This window comes from Muntiacus reevesi, chromosome 1 (assembly GCF_963930625.1).
Source record: "Muntiacus reevesi chromosome 1, mMunRee1.1, whole genome shotgun sequence".
NCBI classification, from domain to species: Eukaryota; Metazoa; Chordata; class Mammalia; order Artiodactyla; family Cervidae; genus Muntiacus; species Muntiacus reevesi.
In genome coordinates this window covers 100759146-100778172 of record NC_089249.1, presented here as the reverse complement: position 1 = coordinate 100778172, position 19027 = coordinate 100759146, and the positions used below count along the sequence as shown (strand labels likewise).

At 36.6% G+C, this 19027-nt stretch overlaps 1 pseudogene; it reads left to right on the top strand.

Moving 5' to 3' along the window:
* Positions 1-4184: 4184 nt before the first annotated feature.
* LOC136145732 (mitochondrial fission factor pseudogene) overlaps positions 4185-19027 on the top strand; it is a 49221-nt pseudogene continuing 34378 nt past the window's right edge.

Genomic DNA, 19027 nt, shown 5'->3' with positions numbered 1-19027 from the left:
AGACAATCAGTATTGAGATCTGTGCAGAGCTCAGGGCAAGAGTGCCAATAAAGGCTCACATCCTATATTTCTAAATAATGAGAAATTCAAACCTTCTGACTTTGGCAAACAGTTCTTCACATCTAGAAGAAGGCCAGGTTAAAATATTTAATTTCAGACTCAAGATTTTTTTCACCAGGGTATGACAGCAAAAGAACCAGTTCCCTGTGTCTTCCAGCTCCTCACTCTATCTTGACCACTGTGTGCATATCCATATTTATATGCATGGCTATGGCTGTCCTGTTTCTGCAGTCTTAGCTCTGTCAGATACTCAGGCAAGTATCTACTTTATGCTTAGTAATTTGAATACTAGAAGTGAGTAGGCACTGGGAGTAGAGTTAGAGTCATTTAGACAAGGATTTTTGGGATCCCAGATACCTAGGATATGGCCTAAAGGAGGAGGCATGGGATACAAGTGGAAACATCCTTTAGAGCTTGAAACTCTTTACTCCATGGAATCATGGAGTGTCAAAATCCCAGAGGAGGAACTGAATGGTTTTCTTAGGTGATTTCTCGGGTATAAGGATGCTCCTGGTTAGCCTACAGTTTGGAGGATCTTTAAAATTATATATATATATATATATATATATATGTATATGTTTGTATGTCTTATTTATAGGAGTAAAAAAAACAGCATTGATAAGATGAATTTACAGACAATTTTATCAATTATAATAATACCATGTTATTATTACTACTACTATATTATTATTATTACTGAAATTTATGTAGTATCTTTAATGTTTAAAAAATTTTTTAACAATTTTATTGAGGTATCATTGCTGCTGTTGTTCAGTAGTTAATTGTGTCTGACTCTTTGTGACTCCATGGGCTGCAGCATGCTAGGCATCCCTCTCCTTCACTATCCCCTGGAGCTTGCTCAAACTCATGTTCATTGAGTTGGTGATGCCATCCAATCATCTCATCCTCGGTCGCCCCCTTCTCCTCTTGCCCTTAATCTTTCCCAGCATCAGGTCTTTTCCAATGAGTCAGCTCTTAGCATCAGGTGGCCAAAATATTGGAGCTTCAGCACCAAACATTTCAATGAATATTCAGGGTTGATTTCCTTTAGGATTGACTGGTTTGATCTCCCTGCAGTCCAAGGGACTCTCAAGTGTCTTCTCCAGCACCACAGTTTCAAAGCATCAATTCTTCACTGCTCAGTTTTCTTTATGGTCCAACTCTCATATCCATACATGACCACTGGAAAAACCATAACTTTGATTAGATGAACTTTTGTTGGCAAAGTAATGTCTCTGATTTTTTTTTTATTATGTTGTGTAGGTTGATCTTTTTTGGCAAAGTAAAACACTGTCTAGATTTGGCATTGCTATTCTTCCAAGGAGCAAGCATCTTTTAATTTTGTGGCTGCAGTTACCATCTACAATGATTTTGGAGCCCATTAAAATGAAACCTGATACTATTTCCACATTTTCCCCATCTATTTGCCAAGAAGGGATAGGACCAGGCACCATTCTCTTAGTTTTTTGAATGCTGCATTTTAAGACACCTTTTTCACTCTCCTCTTTCACCATCAAGAGGCTCTTTAGTTCCTCTTCACTTTCTGCCATTAAGGTGGTATCATCTGCATATCAGAGGTTATTGATATTTCTCCCGGATATCTTTATTCCAGCCTGTGATTCATCAAGCCCAGTGTTTCACATGATGTATTCTGCATATAAGTTAAATAAACAGGTTGACAATATACATCCTTGATGTCCTCCTTTCCCAATTTGGAACCAATCTATTGTTCCATCTCCAGTCTAGCTGTTGCTTCTTGACCTGCGTACAGGTTTCTCAGGAGGCAGGTAAGGTGGTCTGGTATTCCCATCTCATTAAGAATTTTCCAGTTTGTTGTAATCCACGCCATCAAAGGCCTTAACATACTCAATGAAACAGAAGTAGATGTTTGCTTGGAATTCCCTTGCTTTTACTATGATCCAGCATGTGTTGGCAATTTGATCTCTAGTTCCTCTGCATTTTCGGAATCCAGCTTGTACACGTGGAAGTTCTCGGTTCCCATACTGCTGAAACCCAGCTTGAAGGATTTTGAGCATAATTCTTGCTGGCATGTAAAATGAGTGCAATTGTATGGTAATTTAATCACTCTTTGACATTAGTCTTCTTTGGGATTGAAATGAAAACTGACCTTCTCCAGTCCTGTGGCCACTGCTGAGTTTCCCAAGTTGCTGGCATATTGAGTGCGGCACTTTGACAGTATCATCTTTGGGATATGAAATAGCTCAGCAGAATTCCATCTCCTCCACTAGCTTTATTCCTAGTGATGATTCCTAAGACCCACTTGAGCTCACACTCCAGGTCGTCTGGCTCTCGGTGAGTGATCACATGCCCATGGTGATCTGGATCATTAAGAGCTTTTTTGTACAGATCTTCTGTGTATTTGTGCCACCTCTTCTTAATCTCCTCTGCTTCTGTTAGTTACTTGCCATTTTTCTCCTTTATTATGCCTCTATCTGCATGAAATGTTCCCTTGTTATCTCCAATTTTCTTGAAGAGATCTCTAGTCTTTCCCATTCTATTGTCTTCCTCTATTTATTTGTATTTTTCACTTAAGAAGGCTTTCTTATCTCTTCTTGCTATTCTCTGGAACTCTGCATTCATTGGAAATATCTTTTCTTTTCTGCTTTGCCTTTCACTTCTCTTCTTTTCTCAGCTATTTGTAAGGCCTGCTCAGACAACCACTTTGGCTTCTTGAATTTTTTTTCTTGGGAATGGTTTGGTCACCACCTCCTGTAAAATGTTACAAACCTGTCTATAGTCTTCATGCACTCTGTCTACCAGATCTAGTCCCTTGAATCTATTTATAACCTCCACTGTATAATCATGAGGGATTTGATTTAGGTCATATGTGAATGGTCTAATGGTTTTCTGTACTTTCTTCAAATTAAATCTGAATTTTGAAATAAGGAGCTGATTATCTGAGCTACAGTCAGCTCCAGGTCTTGTTATTGCTGACTGTATAGTTTCTCCAAGTTTGGCTGCAAAAAATATGAGTGAATGAGTGAAAGTCACTCATTCATGTCCAACTCTTTGTGACCCATTGACTATACAGTCCATGGATTTCTCCAGGTCAGAATACTGGAGTGGGTAACCTTTCCCTTCTCCATTGGATCTTCCCAACCCAGGGATTGAACCCAGGTCTCCGGCATTGCATGTAGATTCCTTACCAGCTATGCCACCAGGGAAGCAAAGAATATAATCAATCGGATTTCAGTACTGATCATCTGATGATGTCCATGTGTAGAATTGTCTCTTGTGTTGTTGGAACTGAGTGTTTACTATGACCAGTGCGTTCTTGTGGCAAAATTCTATTAAGCTTTATCCTGCTTAATTTTGTACTCCAAGGCCAAACTTGGCTGTTATTCCAGGTATCTCTTGATTTCCTTTTGCATTCCAGTCCCCAGTGATGAAAAGGATATCTTTTATTGGTGTTAGTTCTATAAGATCTTATAGGGTTTCATAGATCCTTTCAACTTCAGCCTCTTCAGCATTAGTGTTTGGGGCATAGACTTGGAGTAGTGTGATGCTGAATGGCTTGCCTTGGATAGGAACTGAGATCAGTTTGTCATTTTTGAGATTTTAACCAAATACTACATTTCAGACTCTTTTGTTGACTATGAGCACTACTCCATTTCTTCTAAGGGATTCTTGTCCACAGTAGTAGTTATAATGGTCATCTGAATTAAATTTGCCCGTTCCTGTCCATTTTAGTTCACTCACTCCTAAAATGTCAATGTTCACTCTTGTCATCTCCTGTTTGACCATGTTCAATTTACCTTGATTCTTGGACTTAATATTCCAGGTTCTTATGTAATATTGTTCTTTATGGCATCAGATTTTACTTTCTCCACCAGATACAACCACAACTGGGCATCATTTCTGCTTTGGCTTAGCCTCTTCATTCCTCCTGTAGCTATTTCTCCAGTCTTGCCCAGTAGTATGTTGGACATTTACTGACCCGGGGAGTTCATCTTTCCATGTCATATTTTTTGCCTTTTCACACTCCTTATGGGGTCCTGAAGGCAAGAATACTAAAGTGGCTTACCATTCCCTTCTGTGGACCATGTTTTGTCAGGCCCTAACTCTGAGACATGGCCTTCATCTGCTCAGTGTAGCTGGATGATATGCCCGGTGCCCTGGATGTCCCACTGTTGGCCCTCATTGAGCATTTAAACCTTTATTGGCCATCAGGTGTTGGTCAGTGTGAACCAGGTATTGAGGTAAAGGCCCTGCTGGAGAGGCTAGAAAGTAGGTCTAGGGAAGGCTGGAGCTGATGTTGGACGACTCTCAGGAGCAGAAGTCATTCCAGCCTCACTGCTGCCACTGGCTGCCCTGGAGCTGATCTGCCACCCAGGAGCTGCTCTTACTGAGGTATAAGTGGTATTTTAAAAAATCCCTACATGTCTAATGTATATAATTTGAGTTTGGACATATGCATACTTCCATTTGGATAAAAATCTTTAAGAAAACACAAATTTTCTCTATAATATATAAACAGATAAATATCATATGGGTTAGATACCAGTTTTGTCACTTTAGACGATTAGTCTTATTTTTTTTTTCCCTTTATCCAAGTTCCTAAAATCCTTCTCCTCATGTAAAAACGTCACTGAGTGAGGGATATTGATAGAGCATTCATGAAATGTGACTGGTAGAGTAATTGAATCCACACAATTCATTTAACTGCTAAGGGGACTCTAATAGTTTCTGCAGGGACTTATATATGTCTTTATCTTATACAAGTGCTGGATTTGATTACTTCATAGAATGAGTAGGGATGTTATATGATTTAGCATTAAGGAAAAGAATTCTTTTTTATCTCAGTGACTTACTTCTCTAAAGTAACACCTTAAGGAATGTTTTGATGCTACTGAAAAGTTTGAAATCTAACTAAAATTATGAAATTTAAAAATTGCAATCATAGAATCTAAATTTAGTTTTCATGCCATTTAAAGTCTCTTGTTAAGTTCCTCATTACAGTAGAATATTGGTTTTGATTTAGCCAGATTATATGAAGTTATCAAAATGTTCTAAACAATTGACTTTATTCAGAAGTAACTTATGTCTTCTGCTTTGTTCAAAGTTAAATCAATGTGGTTTTACTCAACATGTGTATTATTAAGTCCAGGTTTTGCTCATTATTTAAATAATAATTTAAAGCTTAATTGTAATTATAATATATTTACTACAGTTTTATTGATATATAATTAACATACACCACTATATAAATTCAAGTGTACAGTATAATCATAATCATATCATGAAGTGATTACCATAATTAGCTTAGTTAATATCTGTCATCTCATAGATGGGAAAAACAAAAATGAAAAATTATCATTTTTGTTAAAATTTCTAAAAGGTAAGTTGTTCCACAGCATTAATATTACAAGGAAAAGAACTGGGCAAAATTAAATTTGTGTATGTCACATAATGGAGGAGAATTCAAAATAGTGAGATTGCAGTAATTTGCTTTAAACAACTTAATTATATTTGGACTTCCCTGGTGACACAGACAGCAAAGAGTCCACCTGCAATGCAGGAGACCAGGGTTCAATCCTTGGGTTGGGAAGATCCCCTGGAGTAGGAAATGGTAACCCTCTCCAGTAACTTGCCTGGAGAATTCCATGGACAGAGGAGCCTGAGTGGTCTATAGTCCATGCGGTCACAAATAGTTGGATGTGGTTGAGATAATTTTGGCTTTCATGGTCATGCAGAGACCGTTTTGACTGCCTTCATAATGGGAAAATGTTTATGAAACTCTTCTTGTGTACAAATGATACTTTGGATGCTATCAAGGGAAAATACTGTCCACTAAACTGTGAGAGTTAGTTGACAATGTCAAAAGCATATTAAAAAGTAGAGACATTACTTTGCCAACAAAGGTCCGTCTGGTCAAGGCTATGGTTTTTCCAGTGGTCATCTATGGATGTGAGAGTTGGACTGTGAAGAAAGCTGAGCACCGAAAAATTGGTGCTTTTGAACTGTGGTGTTGGAGAAGACTCTTGAGAGTCCCTTGGACTGCAAGGAGATCCAATCAGTCCATCCTAAAGGAGATCAGTCCTGGGTGTTCATTGGAGGGACTGATGTTGAAGCTGAAACTCCAATACTTTGGCCACCTCATGCGAAGAGTTGACTCATTGGAAAAGACCCTGATGCTGGGAGGGATTGGGGGCAGGAGGAGAAGGGGACGACAGAAGATGAGATGGCTGGATGGCATCACCGACTTGATGGACATGAGTTTGAGTAAACTCCTGAAGTTTGTGATGGGCAGGGAGGCCTGGCGTGCTGCAGTTCATGGGGTCGTAAAGAGTTGGACATGACTGAGTGACTGAACTGAACTGAACTGAATGCAAGTATTGACCATGTAGAAATTGCGGGTAATAAATAAGGGAAAAATGAAGATCAATTATTCTAAGGTGGAAGAAAATGCATGCTATACCTGTTGACTTTGTTTAATGAAAACTGTGAAATAGCATGTTAAAAAGTCATATGCAAAAGAAGAAAAGTACACAGGGAGATGGATTTGCATCCAGATTTCTCCCCTAATTAGCATCCCTTATTGAGGTTATATGAAGAAGTTGTAATGGGAATAAGGAGTTAAGTACTATTAGATTATAAAATTGTGGTAAGGATTATGCAGTTGATATGAAGTGTTAATAATGAGGTGTAGGTAGAAGGGAGGCAAGGAATTCAGAGCACTGTAAGGTTAGTGTATTAAATGGGCTATTCACTCACTAACACGGGGGTTCTCAATTCTGCCTGTATACAAGTACTTTAAGAGCTAAATGCTTTAGTTCTACCTAAATCAGTTTAATCAGACTCTCTGGTAGTGGTTTCTGCATAGTTTTGTGTTTTAAAACTCCCTGCAGCCAGATGGAGCAATATAAATTTAGAATTATGATAGAGGCAGGAAAAGGAGAGTTGTCACTGAGAAAGATGCCTAAGTCTTCAAAAAAAAAAAAAAAAGTGCTGCTGTTATTATGATACAATTAGTCAATGGATTCTTTTGTACCTACTAACAACCATAAAGTGGAATAATAAAAGCAGAATACAAAATGTTTTATATTCTAGGACTATCACCATAAATACAAATACCATATACTAAGTCCATTTTAAATATAAAAAATGTAAAATTTTTTTAATTTACATGATAGGATTATGGGGTAAGATATTTCATTTTCTTTAAAGTTACCACCATGGTGCTCTGATAAAAGTTCCTGAAAATAAAATTTAAGATGTTACTTTTTAAAAAATTGGTTTACCAACATGAGGCATCTTCATTTATCTTTTAACCAAGACTCCTTGGTAACCAAACTCATGGAAAGGAAACAAAAATCATTTCTGTAGGGAATGATCTGATTTATTCACTAAAAAAAAAAAAAAAAAAAAAAACTGACTAGATTTCCTTTACTTCCCTCTGGGAAATGCCAATGTCATTACTACACCTGGTCATCCAGTAAAGCTGACTCTCCAAGTTCCTTCTTCCATCTCAAATCCTCCCTCTATTTGTACTTGCAGCCATGGCAAGAGGCAACTCTATTGAACAAGCAAGTTTTTGACCAACCACTCTCCTACTATGGTTGTAGATATTCTTAAAGAACAAGGGATATCAAGACTGAACGGTCAATATTACAAGGTTATTAAAAACATAAAATTTGGACTCATGTAAGCCTGAGTTCAAATATTACTCCCATCTTTAACTGCCAATATACAACAAACACCACTCACACTGCTCAGCCTTCCTTGTCCTCCATTACTCGTTTAATGTGTTTAATGTCTCTCCCCCATCACTGTAATGTGCTACATGGTTGACAGTAACTTTTATTCTTTCATTCACTGCTTTATTCTTAGTGTCTAGAAAATTTGGTTTACAAAAGTCTCATGGATAGGTGCTCAATAATATTTATGGAATAAGTGAATTCAGAAATAGCATTCTAGTGTCAGTTTGACTCCCTACCACTTGCCATTTCTATAATTTTGCCTAAGGTCACAGAATTGGTAAGTTACAGAGATAGAATTTGAACACTAGGTTTATGTAAGGCCAGATTCCATGGTCTTTGTTGACTTCTAGGCAAAAAGACATGATTTTATCTCAGGACCTTTGCATTTGCCTTGAATGCTTTTCTGGCAGGTAACAGGATGTCTTTTCTCCCTCACTCTCCTCAGTTCTTCTCTCAAATGCCAGAATTGCAAGACCAGTGTTACTAAGACAGAGTAACTAGACAGGCCTTTTCTCTAAGTGAGATGGGAAGTCATTGTAACAAAGAATGCAATTATCTGTTTATTCTTAACTCTGACTAAACTATGAGGGTTTCCCAGGTGGCACTAGTAGTGAATAACCCACCCCTCTATGCAGGAAACATAAGAAATTCAGGTTTGATCCCTGGGTCAGGAAGGTCCCTGGAAGAGGAAATGGCAATGTACACCAGTACTCTCACCTGGAGAGTCCCATGGACAGAGGAGCTACAGTTCATGGGGTCTGCAAAGAGTCGGCCATCACTGAAGTGACTTAGCAGGCACACATGACTAAACTATGGGGACTAGGCCAAAACAGGAAATGTCAGAGCCATATCATATATTCCTGAATTAATCAAGGAGACAGACAATTGGACAAGAGTCATAATATAGGTGTGAAGTGATTGGAGCTTGGTTATATGTTGACTATAGAGCTAATGCATTTTACTGTTAAAGCAGATAGGGTATAAGATTAAAAAAAAAAAAAAGAATCAGAGTTAATTCTTAGGTTTTTGGTTTGAGGAACTGGAAAAGTAGGGTTGTAATTGACTCTGATCCAGAAAAGTGCAGATGAGCAAATTTGGGGTGGAGGAGAGATCATAAAATCTAGTTCTATTTGTGTTAAGTTTGATATGCTTTTAAAGTAATTGTGGTGAGTAAACAGTATGATGCACAAGTGTAGAGTTTAGATGTTTAAATTAGGAAGTCATCAACATATAATATTTAAAATGACAATATGAGCTTATCAAAGGTATGAATATAAATTGAGAGCAAAAAATGCATTAGAACTGAATCCTGGGGCACCAATGTTTAAAACCTGGAAGATATGCAGGGAAAACAACAGGATACTCACAAAATAACATCTAGAGTTGAAGGAGTAATAATAGGAATATATGGTATCTAAAAGTTAAGTTCCTGGAAGAATGAAATGATGAATTGATTGGATCACATTCTCCTTCTTTCCACATGTTAGTTGAGTTTTCTCATACTTGCATCCTCCATATGACTGGAGACATAGTCATTAGAATGTCCTATACTTCATAATTTTTCTGCCATAGAGACTAAAGAGGTTCTCACGTTTCAGCTCCAAAGTTCTGAGGAAGGTACTCACTTCCAGGTATATAAACTTTGGCTCATGAGGATTGTACCAGATAGAATGCCACTTTGGCTTTTTCTCCATGGCCACCCCCATATCACAGTTATAAACAATAAAGGAACATTTTTAGGTCAAAATTGCAGATTTTCACTGTAATCATTAGTTACTTAATAAGATTTATATTTGTTTTCTTATTCTCTCAGAAGAAATAAGAGTAAATTAGGCAGTTTTAGTGTTTCTGTAACGCATATAAGTTAGTCCTTAGCACACATGTCTTTGGGACAGTACTTCATTTTAACTGCCTAATAATCCTTGATGTCTCTCCCTGGGATTAAAAAAAAAAAATTATCAAGAGATCTCTTAATTTCTCTACTAGCTGTACCTAATTTAAACTTCCATTTTTAGTTCACAGAAATTCTGTAAGGTAGATGATGTTGTTTTAACTAAATTAAAAATAAATCAACAAACATACCAAAAAATTTAAAAAAAAATTAAGCAACTTAACCAAAGACAAGTAGCTAGTAAGTGTCAGGATTTAAACGTATGTCTGTCTAAATACAAAATAAATATGCTTTTATCAATCTTGACATATCTATTTTATCATGTTTGACTCACTAAACTCTGTATGTTATTGTTAACATCTGGTGTTGTCTCTCTTCCATAAAGCTCACTTCTTTACCTCATGTTTCTGGCTAACATGGAATCAAGATCTATTATTAACTGTGTGGTACAAGAGTTATAAGAGGTCTCATGACACAGGGGAAAGACAAGTTTTAAAATAAGATAGACTGGGCTTAAATCTTAACAACTATTTCATAGTTGGGTATAATTAGACCTAATAATCTTGGGCTTCCCTCGTGACTGTGAGGGTAAAAGCATCGGCCTGCAATGCGGGAGACCTGGGTTCAATCCCTGGGTCAGGAAGATCACCCTGGAGAAGGAAATGGCAACCTGCTCCAGTACTCTTGCCTGGAAAATTCCATGGACCGAGGAGCCAGGTAGATTACAGTCCATGGGATCACAAAGAGTCAGAGACAACTGAACAACATCACTTCACTTCAGATATAATATTTAACTTTTGTGACCTCGATGCCTTCATTTGATACATGGGTAGACTATTGTACCAGCCTCATGAAGTTGTTTGGGAATTAACTGAGATAACATATAAAGTATCTAGAGCAATTCCTAGCATAAAATGTGTGCAAAAAAGCATCAATCACAAGAGCTACCAAAAGGAAGAGAAGCTAATGTCATTCACAGTCTGGAGAATTGAATTAAGCTGAATGGCTTATTACAAGAGAAGAGGATCTTAGAAGTCTGCAAGTTAATTTATAGAGGACTAGCATTATAATCCAGGTTGTCTTAATAAACTCCAGTGGATAGAGATAGAAGTGAGGATGAGTTGGAAGTATCAAGATCTTTAACATAGTATTAATTCTTGCTAAGAAGCAAGTTGCGTGCTCACAGTAACACTAGAAATAGGAATTAGTGTCTTGATGGACTGAGAACAGGGCTTCCCTGGTGACTCAGCTGGTAAAGAATCTGCCTGCAAGTGGGAGACCTGGGTTTGATCCCTGGATTGGGAAGATTTCCTGGAGAAGGGAATGGCTACCCACTCCAGTATTCTGGCCTGGAGAATTCCATCAACCATAGTCCATGGGATCACAAAAAGTCGTACATTACTAAGCAACTTTAATATCTTCACTTCCCTTCTCACTGAGAACTAGTAGGAACTAGGCATAGGAATATAGTTATGAGTAAATCTCTGTTATATTTTGCAGGACTCCCGTATTTATAGTGAAATAAATACTCCAGTATTTATAGTGAAAATTTGTGATTTATAGTAAGAGGTGGTTATTTGAATTGGCCTTTTACTGTGAAAGATTTGGAAAATGAGCTTTATCTCCAAGATTAAATGAGGTCCATAGGAACAGTCCTATAGAGTCACCCTTGGTCAAATGGAAGAAAATTATTCCTGGTTTTCATTAATCTGCACTATACACTGGACTTTCTTGGTCCTGGATTTATGATAGCTGAGCCTAAAATTAACAGACTAATTTTCTTCATAATTGGGCAGTTTAGAGGAAAAGCAGAAAGGGATAATAGCCATTCATCTTGAATTCTTTCATTCATGTGCATAAGCATATCAGAATCTTTAGCTGCATTGTGGAATAACTCATAATATGGGGGAAGTTACATTTCAGGACAATGAAGTGAAATAAACCAAATTATTTGATATAGATGATTGACTATGTTAAAACTGAATAGCTTTTGAATTGTCTGGAAATTCCAAATCTCTGGGGTTTATGTTTACCTTAATAGTAGAGAGCATGGGAATCCTGGTTTTCTGCTGATCATGGAAGATTTAAAACAGTGAAAGACATTTTACTCCTTTAATTTCTGCTGCCATGCACTAGAATCAAACTCAGTGAATTAATTTTCTCCTATCCATGACTAATTCAATTGCAAAGAAAGCAAAATATCTTATATCATCAATTAAGGATCATGTATTCAGCTAGAGATTATTAATAAGACTTTGCTCTGTGTAAAAATTCAACTGCTGGTGATCTTGAATTTTTTGTTTCTAGAATATTGAAGGTGTTTATTGTTCACATTCCTGAGAATTAACCATCAGAAGTGTTAATTAAACAGTGAGCTGTGAGTCTGATTTCTAAAATCAGATAAATTATATTATTAGCTAATAGTTTTTTTAATGCTATAGAACTATTTTCAATTAGACATTCTTAACATGAAACTAGTATAACCCCTAATTTATTAAAAATCCATCACACAGCATAGAAAGTATATCAGATATTTTAATTCCAAACAGCTTAATATCATACCTTTGGTTACTAGAAATAATTCTGAAAATCAGTGAAAATGTATTAAAGTAGGCCTTCTTAAATAATCACTTTCTTGCATGTGAAAGTTGCTCAGTCGTGTCCAACTCTGTGACCCCATGGACTGCAGCCTGCCAGGCTCCTCTGTCCGTGGAATTCTCTAGGCTGGAGTGGGTAGTAGCCATTCCCTTCTCCAGGGGATCTTCCCGACCCAGTGATTGATCCCAGGTCTCCTGCATTGCAGGCAGATTCTGTTACTGTCTCAGCCGCCAGGGAAGCTCAGGAATCAGCAAGTGAACTTAATTCAGTATACCATGCCATTTCAAGGATAAGTTCAACTATGCTGAACATCTGAATAATGAAAAAAAACAACACACACACACATTCACAAAAATAGCACAATTGAGAACAGAGTCAAATACAAGTGGAAGAGACACTGAGTTGTTGAAATAAACAGTAAAAAGTAAATCCTATGGAGATCCATTTCTGGCAATGGAGACAGATTGTTTCATATAGATTTTTTCCATGAATAAAAATTATAAACTGTAGTGAAAATTTTGCTTGAAGGCAACAAGAGTAGAGAAAAACAGGTAGAAATTGAAAAGAATACAATCTTTAAAGAAAACCATACCGGGCGATATTACTTTTATGTAGCTTTCTTCCTGAGAGCATTGTCTTGTCTGCAAGCAATTGGGTAGCTAGAACTCAAGCAGTAAAGCACAATCTTTTTGGCTTGAAGTGTCAGAAAATAAACTTTGAGATTGTCTGGGTGGCTAGAAATGGAAAAGTGAGGAATAATGTAAGGAGGAAACCACAGAAGTGGAACACCAAATATCTGCAGATAAAGGCATCTCAAATACTTGAATGACCTCTGAACTACATACCTACATATGAGTGGGAGAAACTCTAAGGAACCTGGTAGAAAAACATTTGGGATGTTTAAAAAAAAAAAGGCAGACATTTCCATTTTTGTCATCAAAGAAAGCAGAATTTGGAAGCTGAGCTCCTCAGAAGAACTTGGTAAATATCTTGGGATTCCTAATAACTGATACAATCAAAAACTGAAAGTTAACATTAACATTGCTGCCTACTAGAATAAAAATACACTTTAGAAGTAGATGCCATAATTGAAAAAATCTCTAAAATGTTAGGTTTCATTCTAAAATATTCCAGGCTTCCCAGGGAGCACAGTAGTTAAGAATCCTCCTGCCTGCTGCAGAAGTTGAAGGAGATGTATGTGGGTTCAGTCCTTTGGTAGAGAAGATCCCCTTGAGTAGGTAATGGCAACCCACTCCAGTATTCTTGCCTGGAAAATTTCATGGACAGAGGAGCCTGGCAGACTACAGTCAACAGGGTCGCAAAGAGTCAGACATGACTGAGTATGCACACCACACCAAAACGTTCAGTGTCATGCAAATATTTGAAATGGGAAGGAACGGAAATTCTTATATTTATGAAACATGCTTACAGATCACTTAGATACTGGATTAGAGGATAAGAACTTTAAATAAGCTAAATCATGTTCAAGGTTTAAAGAAAAAGCTGAATTCCAATGGGGAATCTCAAAGAAATGGAATGCATGGGGGAAAAAACAGAAACAACCAGACATTCAGAAACTAAAAAGTGCAGTCTTGTATGAACATTTCACCTAATAGGCTTTACACCAGATTGGAGGTGACAGAAGACAAATACTGAGCTTAAAAAGGTTTCTATAATGTCTGGGACAATACCAACTGTATAACATCTATGATATTTGAGTCCTGGAAACAGAAGGGGAAGAGAATGCGTGAAAAAAAAAATATATATATATACATATACACACACACAAACATACAGAAATAAAAAATAAAACCTGAAAACACACAATTTGGGGAAAAACATGAGCCAAGCAGCTTAGACCCAGAAGCTTACTTAGCAAACCCAAGAAGGACAAACACAAAACCACACACAAGCACATTGAGTTTAGGTGATTAAAACTAAAGATAAAAGAGAAAAACCTTGAAAGAAGCAGAAATAAAGAGCATATTCAAAACAGGGGAACAATGACACTAATGAAATAGGTTGGTAAAGACATACTGTGACTTTTTAATAGGAAAACTGACAGCTTAAAACAAGTTTATAGCATTGTATTTTAGAGTTTAAAGCATTTGTAGATATGAGATCAATGACAACAGTAGAATAAAATTGTGGGTTGCTGATTGGAAATATATGAAACAGTTCTTATGTTTAATTGTAATGGTGAAATATTAACTATATGAAGACTGAAAGATAATGATGGCTATTTTAATCCTTTGAACAATCACAAAAATTAAGTTTACTTGAAAGTTAGTAGAGCAATTAAAATAGAATGGTTAAGAATATGTAAATACCTGGAAAATCCTGTGTGTACAAGTCACTGTTAATGCAATTAAAAAACAGAAAACTACAATATATATTGACAAAAGACTTGTATATTGTAAAATGTATAAAGCATTCCTAGAAATCAATAATAAATATATTCTTTGACACTGTCTTAAACTTCTGCATATGCTTATCCCATGAGCTTGCCATCCCATTTAAATATTTACCCAAGAGAAGAGAAAACATATTTCCATTAAAAGTCTGGCATAAGTATATTTATACAGCTTTACACATAGAAGTCACATGTTTCAAAATAACCCAAATTCTCTCATAAAGAGATGGATGAACAAATTGTGGTATATGTTTTCCCAGTGGAACACTGTTCCATAATATTGGGTTGGCCAAAAAGTTTGCTCAAGTTTTTCCATAATGTGAATATCCAAATGAACTTTGTGGTCAACATGATGATAATGTACTACTGTTCTGACAATATTAATACACTGAAAAATGTTTAGTATAAGAGTTGATACTATTTGGTTTCATTTTAGTGAAGTTCAAGGAAAGGAAAAATGAATATTTAACAAGTTGAATTTGGAGAGAGAATGCCTATTGGGGATGGGGATTGATTGGATGGGGAAATGTGAATTTTATGAGGTGATGTAAAAATTCTCTGTTTTGATAAGGATTTTAGTTGACAGGTATACATAATAAGACTAATGGAATTGTAAAGTTTGGATCCATTATTTCACCATATGCCAATTTTGCCTCAATGAAAATAAAAGTGAATCTTGTAGTATTATTTGACTTGAAGTTTTCTATGCAGTTTTTTTTTTCCTGCTAATATTCCTGTTTGGTCAAATAATTTTTAAACTTGTTTCTCATCACTTTAGAACTAGATAGTCTCATACATTTTATTTCAATATTATTGCTTTCATTTATTATTTATAAAGCATCAATAATTAATGTGATAGCCTATAAATAAAGTTCACATTATCAAAGGCCTTGCAATTCAATAAAGAGAGAGAGTTTGACTCCAAGAAGTGCTGTGTTATAAATGTAAGCTAACATAAGATTAGGCTACATTTGTTTTTTTGTTTCTTTATCTCTTGTTATTCTCTCTGTATTTTCTCTCTATTGTATTAGGAAAGTAAGTTACAGAAACTGCTATTTAAAGAGCTTTAAGAAGAAAGTTCACAAATGACAAGAGATGCACATAGGTTTGCAGCCTAGGGGATTTCAAAGTGGATAACTCCTTAAAGTCTTTTTCAACAGATAAAGACAATGGATCCAAGGGGAAAAATCTTTGCATCAAATTCACTAAAAGATGGTAATAGGAGACACATGTTAACATTTGCTCTTATACTTGCTCTGAACAGCTTTCTGAAAGTGTGGGCTCTCTCTCTCTCTCTCTCTGCATATATATATGTGTGTGTGTGTGTGTCTGTATATATAATACATATTTTGTATCAGGTATATTTACATACACATATGTATACAATGTGTTTATATATATAGATACACACACACATATATATGCATATATGTATATTTTCAGTTTCTATTCTATGTTTTCAATTAGTATTTTATTAAGCATGTTTCATCTCCCCAACCCAGGTATCAAACCTGGTCTCCTGCATTCCAGGCAGATTCTTTACCATCTGAGCCACCAGAGAAGCCCACTGTAATTTTCACTGAGTTAATCTGAATTTATAAATTTATTTAATATTTGAAAAGTTAAAACTAAAATCTCTTCTCAGATTTTCTATGTATGTAATGGAGGTTTTAGAAAAGGCAGAGGAACCACAGATGAAATTGCCAATATCCGCCGGATCATAGAAAAAGCAAGAGAGTTAGAGAAAAATATCTATTTCTGCTTTATTGACTACGCCAAAGCCTTCAACTGTGTGAATCACAATAAACTGTGGAAAATTCTGAAGGAGATGGGAATACCAGACCACCTGATCTGCCTCTTGAGAAACCTGTATGCAGGTCAGGAAGCAACAACTGGACATGGAACAACAGACTGGTTCCAAATAGGAAAAAGAGTATGTCAAGACTGTGTATTGTCACCCTGCTTATTTAACTTACATGCAGAGTACATCATGAGAAACGCTGGGCTGGAAGAGGCACAAGCTGGAAATCAAGATTGCCAGGAGAAATATTAATAACCTCAGCTATGCAGTGACACCACCCTTATTGCAGAAAGTGAAGAGGAACTAAAAAGCCTCTTTTTTTTTTTCATTTATTTTTATTAGTTGGAGGCTAATTACTTCACAACATTGCAGTGGGTTTTGTCATACATTGACATGAATCAGCCATGGAGTTACATGTATTCCCCATCTTGATGAAAGTAAAAGAGCAAAGTGACAAAGTTGGCTTAAAGCTCAACATTCAGAAAACTAAGATCATGGCATCTGGTCCCATCACTTCATGGGAAGTAGATGGGGAAACAGTGGAAACAGTGTCAGACTTTATTTTGGGGGGCTCCAAAATCACTGCAGATGGTGATTGCAGCCATGAAATTAAAAGACGCTTATTCCTTGGAAGGAAAGTTATGACCACCCTAGATAGCAGAGACATAACTTTGCCAACAAAGGTCCACCTGGTCAAGGCTATGGTTTTTCCAGTGGTCATCTATGGATGTGAGAGTTGGACTGTGAAGAAAGCTGAGCACCGAAAAATTGATGCTTTTGAACTGTGGTGTTGGAGAAGACTCTTGAGAGTCCCTTGGACTGCAAGGAGATCCAATCAGTCCATCCTGAAGGAGATCAGTCCTGGGTGTTCATTGGAAGGACTGATGTTGAAGCTGAAACTCCAGTACTTTGACCACCTCATGTGAAGAGTTGACTCATTGGAAAAGACCCTGATGCTGGGAGGGATTGGGGGCAGGAGGAGAAGGGGATGGCAGAGGATGAGACAGTTGGATGGCATCACCGACTCGATGGGCATGAGTTTGAGTAAACTCCAGGAGTTTGTGATGGACAGGGAGGCCTGGCATGCTGCGACTCATGGGATCTCAAAGAGTCCAACAGGACTGAGCCACTGAACTGAACTGAACTGAACTGAATGGAGATAATGATAGAAAGTATCACATAATGTTGCTACTTATACTTCTCTAGAAGAGAGATTGACACATTACAACCCTATTCAAGTTTTCTATTATTTGAATTATTTAATTCTTATTAAATTTTCAACAATATGATTTTATATTGTTTGTTGTTTATGTAAACAATTTATATTTTTTTTTTCTTACTGCTTGTGGCCCAGAAACTTAAAAATAAGCCCTTTAAATCAAATTTGTGCTTACATCCACAGGAATAATTCTATCTATATAACAGTAAACTTAAAAAAAGGAGGGGGGAGGAGTAAGGGAAAAGTAGAATTTCTGTCTGGTATTTTCCTTTTAATCTAAGAAGAAATGTTTCCTCCTTTGTTATGAGCTCAGGAGGAAGAATCAGTTGGGAAATCACAATAACTCAGAGCTTCAATAATTTGTTGTATAAAATTCTCAAACAGATAACATAGACAATGCATTATTACAGTGGATTAAAACCAATTAGGGCTTCCCTGGTGTCTCAGACAGTAAAGAATTTGCCTGCAATGCAGAAGACCTGGGTTCAATGCATGTGATGGTCAGGAAGATTCCCTGGAGAAGGAAATGGCAACCCACTCCAGTATTCTTACCTGGAGAATTCCATAGACAGAGGAGCCTGGTGGGCTACAGTCCTTTAGGTTGCAAAGAATCAGACATGACTCAGCAACTTACGTGACTACTAAGGCATTGATACAAGGAACCAAAAGTATGGGAGCTCTATTCTCCTTTTTGTTTATTTAATTATCTTGATCTCACTTAAACAAAGAGATGAAACAGCCTACAGAAAATTTAGACTGGAAAATATATTCTATAAATCATGAAGTATCTCGGCAGGACCAGGCACTTTTATTACCTATATATCATAAGTCACTTCTGGTAACAAAGTGAGTTTACAGAATTTTTGAACACCTTGAGGCCAGATAATTCTCTTCATGGTCTATGAAATTGAGAGCATGGTCATCATGGTCATTAGCTCAGATGGGGAGAATTAATGTCTTTTTTGTCTCCTAGTAACAACATCGTATTCTGTAGGTTGCCTATGATTTGTTATGTGGCATATCATATTTACTGATTTGTGTATTTTGAACTACCCTTGTATCCCAAGGATAAATCCCAGTTATTCATGGTGTATGATTCTTTTAATGTATTGCTTAATTCAATTTGTTAGAATTTTACTACGGATTTTTTCCATCTCTATTCATCAGGGATATTTGCCTGTAATTTTCTTAGTGTCTTTGTCTAGTTTTTGGTATAAGGGTAATACTGGCTTCCTAAAATTAGTTTGAAAGTGCCTTCCTCTTCAAATTTCCGGAAGTTTGAAAATTTGTTGTTTTTCAATCACTCAGTCACGTCCAACCCTTT